The sequence below is a fragment of the Alosa alosa genome, chromosome 1 (assembly GCF_017589495.1).
Source record: "Alosa alosa isolate M-15738 ecotype Scorff River chromosome 1, AALO_Geno_1.1, whole genome shotgun sequence".
Classification (NCBI taxonomy): domain Eukaryota; kingdom Metazoa; phylum Chordata; class Actinopteri; order Clupeiformes; family Clupeidae; genus Alosa; species Alosa alosa.
In genome coordinates this window covers 27,484,383-27,488,185 of record NC_063189.1, presented here as the reverse complement: position 1 = coordinate 27,488,185, position 3,803 = coordinate 27,484,383, and positions in this window count along the sequence as shown.

The following is a 3,803-nucleotide window of genomic DNA, read 5'->3' as shown; positions in this document are numbered from 1 at the left end:
TTATTAACAGCATTTTTTACATAACACGTTTTTATCATTACTTTTCAGGATTGAACATTATGTTCACTTTTAAGGTGAGATAGCTTGACCCCACATGGCAATGCATTCACCGTTAAAAGTTTTTTTTTTTTCTTTTTTTCCTTTGCCAAAATAACACAAAAATATTGCATTTATTTGCAATGTTAAATACCTTAAAAGTTGTTTTTTGCAATGAAATATATATGATATTGATGATATTTTTTTCATTTGAAATCTAGGAGAATATGTTTATGTCAGATATTCAGAGAGATTTTGATTGACACATTGTTAACAGAGATATAGAGATAAAAAACATTATTTCAAAGTACAAAAAAAAAAATCTTTCCAATCTCCTTTTGATAGGCTCCTCTTTTTATTTCTTTCTCTTTTTTTCTTTTAGTTCCTCTTTGTTTTTGAAATGTCGTTAGCTATGAAGAGGAGGGAGAGAAAGTGTACATTTTCTATGCCTGTCTTCTGTATATAGCAGTAGAGACTAGTAGATGAACTGTCACCCCCAACCCCTCCCTCACCCTTACACACACACCTCGTCCTGCTCAACCTCTGGTCCGTCTGGTCGTGTCCACTCTTGCTTGCCTCTGAGAACTGCCCGTCTGGTCTGGTCTGTCTCTCTCTCTCTCTCTCTCTCTCTCTCCATGTTTGCCGTTGACTTTTGTCCCGTGTCCTTACTCTGACAGCAGCCAACTCTGACCCCGATGAGGTCCTCATCCGGACCAAACCTCCATCCATCTGACGGCTGATACTCGATACTCCACCCACCCCCATCTCCACCCCAACCCCCCTCCCCTGCCTTCAGGATGTTCAGGTGTCCCTTTGTCCTCTGGAGAGATGAGAGGTGTCTACTCCACCAGTGGCCGCAGGTTAAACCGCTGGTTAACCTAAAATATAAAAATGGGGATGGGGCAATTCAAGTCCTCCCTTCAAGTTCCTCACTCTTTGGAATATCCCAGAGAGAACACCCATCATCACTTTACATGGAATCCTAACAGGGATTTAAAGGTGCAGTCAGTGTTTTTTGTTGTGAGAAATTCTAAACCTTGAGTATTTTGTTGGCCCGTCAAGTCTAAACAAAGGCATGTTAAAATGGCTATAACAGATTGCACTGTGTGATAATTGGGGTGGGCTGTTTATGTTTTTTTATTTCATGTCCTTAGACAGGAAGTTCTGAAGCATTTTCATTTTTTCACAACAAAAACTACTTATTGCACTACCTAAGTCTAGGGAAGTGGGTGTTTGACCAGAGGTGAAAGTGCTGTTTAACGGAGTAACTCAGATGCCGGCCTTGCTCTGCCCCAGAGCTGGCCCCTTGCCTTGTTGGCCCATACACAGGGGAGGGGAACATTAGGTGAGTTCATAGTCCAGGTAACAGGTGTCGCTTGACTGAAATGAAGGGCTGTGGCAACGGCTCAACACTCGAAGAGCGTTCACAATCTGTTGATGATAACAAACTAGCACAGAAAGAATCATTTATTTTCAATGGCAACTCAGCTACTTAGCTAACAGCTAGTTAAAGTCATATTTGCCATGGAAGGTTGACAAAGCCATTTTGAATGGTACATTGTCTTCAAACTTTAATATCATATAATTTCACATGGAAAAGACAACCCAATATTTATGAATTTACAATCGGCACAGGTAGCTGCATTGGATGCTAAAACATTAAGGGAAAATGTCCATCAAATCTAATTTTCATTCAATATTTTTTTTCTGCGGCCTTCACATTTTTTTTAATGGTCTCTTTTACATCATTTTTTGTCGGGTGACTTGTATCCTGGACTATACATGGGCTTTTACTGACAAGCGAAATGAGATAGTGTCGGGGGCTTTCTGTAACTGAAAAATTGCTTGTTCTTTCTTAATCTTACCCTCGGATTTTGCAACTGCATTTTGAATCTGTGCATTTGGTTACATGTAATGTCTGTAGCAGTGGTTAGAATGTACCATTACGCCATTGATCCCCCTCTAAAACCTGTGCTTGTGATGTCATTATTGTGAGACACCCCTCAACCCGACCACTCCCCTCTGTCTCTGTAGAACTTTTTGCCACGTGTTGATGAAGGGGGAAAAAAAACAAAAAAAAACAGACCTTTAAGACCATCTCAGACTATTCTTTTATATGTTTATTTGTTTTGTTTTGTAAAGTTTTTTTTTCTTTCAGTGGTCACTGCAGCACTTTCTGTACATTGACCAATAAAGACTTTCCTTAGAATGAGTGAATACTGGGTCTTTCTCATCATCATTCACTCTCTGCATGTGTGTTTGTGTGTGTGCTCGTGCGTGTGTGTGTGATGAAAAGTCAAATGTTTCATAAGATATAATATAAATAACATCAACACCCATAGCATGTAACATCCATTGTTCCCCCAGTTGGTCAGTCAAGGTTGCTTGTCAAGTTAGATATGTGAAACATAAAGAGACTTCATTACAGGTGATGGCCACCTAAGCAATATCCAAACACATCTCTTTGTTTTCATTTTACACAACCACTTAGAATGGTGGCATTATGTTAGGCTATGGATCTGTTCTCATGAAGTGAGTTTCAATCAAAGATACAAATCAGTTGCACATTGTCAACAAAGATCCAAGCCAGTTGATTTAATGATTTTCCACTAGATGTAGAGTATGTAAATATATTGAAAGTAATTCCGTGAGGACCACAGAGGTGATTGCCACTATGCTTCTGGGTTTTCCAGCTGAAACAGGGCTTTACCTCTCCCTATCTACACAATACTAGTGAAATATGCAAGAATGGACCCTTTTAAGCAGCAAACATGCTATATCCCAAATTAATTAGCTCCATCTACATAGCCAGCCACTGTTCTAGGAAAACATAATTGCATTGGCCTTTTTGTTGTTTCAACACGCCTAATCTCATCATTATGTGATAAGGTTGGGGGGAGATGTGGAGGACCTGGAAGAGAGAACATAATTCTAGCATCCATAATTAAGTTTATTAAGAGCAGCACATCATGGTGGTGACCTGGGAGGTTAATTAGATTGTAGAGGATGGGTGTATCGGCACGAGGAGACAACACAGCGGTCGACTAAAACCTCCGGGCCAGATCAGGCACAACTAAGATGGATACGGGCCGCAGCAGGGCCAGATCAAATATGGAGTCCGCCAGCCAAAAGGAGGGGTAGGGGACTACTCAGGCGTCTTTTTATTCTTCTTGTGTGTATTTTACTTCATACCATTAATGCCTACAACTGACATGTAATCAGCAGTTGCAGATGATTTTAAATAATTACCTCTATGCAGGCACACAAGCAGTGCATGCAGTAGGAATTGCGCAATCACTGTGCAGGTGTGGTGAAAAAACTTTGATAGCCAGTTTTCAAGAGGACTTCATTAAAATAATAGGACAAATAACAAGAAATAGAAAATAAATGAAGAAAATACTAGGGTAACAATATCTAGGCCACATTTAAATGTTCAGGTATACTGAATTTATAATCCACTGACACCATGATGACCATGATTACTACAATGAGTAAAAGTAAATGTTAAACATACACCAATAATGAAAACACACAAATAGTTTTCATAGTTTGCATGCATAGGACTGTGAAAGGTTTAACCAGAAAAAAGGAGTTTCAAGGAAGCAATTTGGTGATAGGCCATGGAGAATAGCACAGCTGAACATTTCTGTTACTTTGCCTTTTAACCATTTTACCTGAAATGTTCAGTTATGTTTGTAAACATTAATACAAGGTGAAAACATTCTGTATAATTATACTTTAAAATCCATAGAAATAACGGCAAGGCA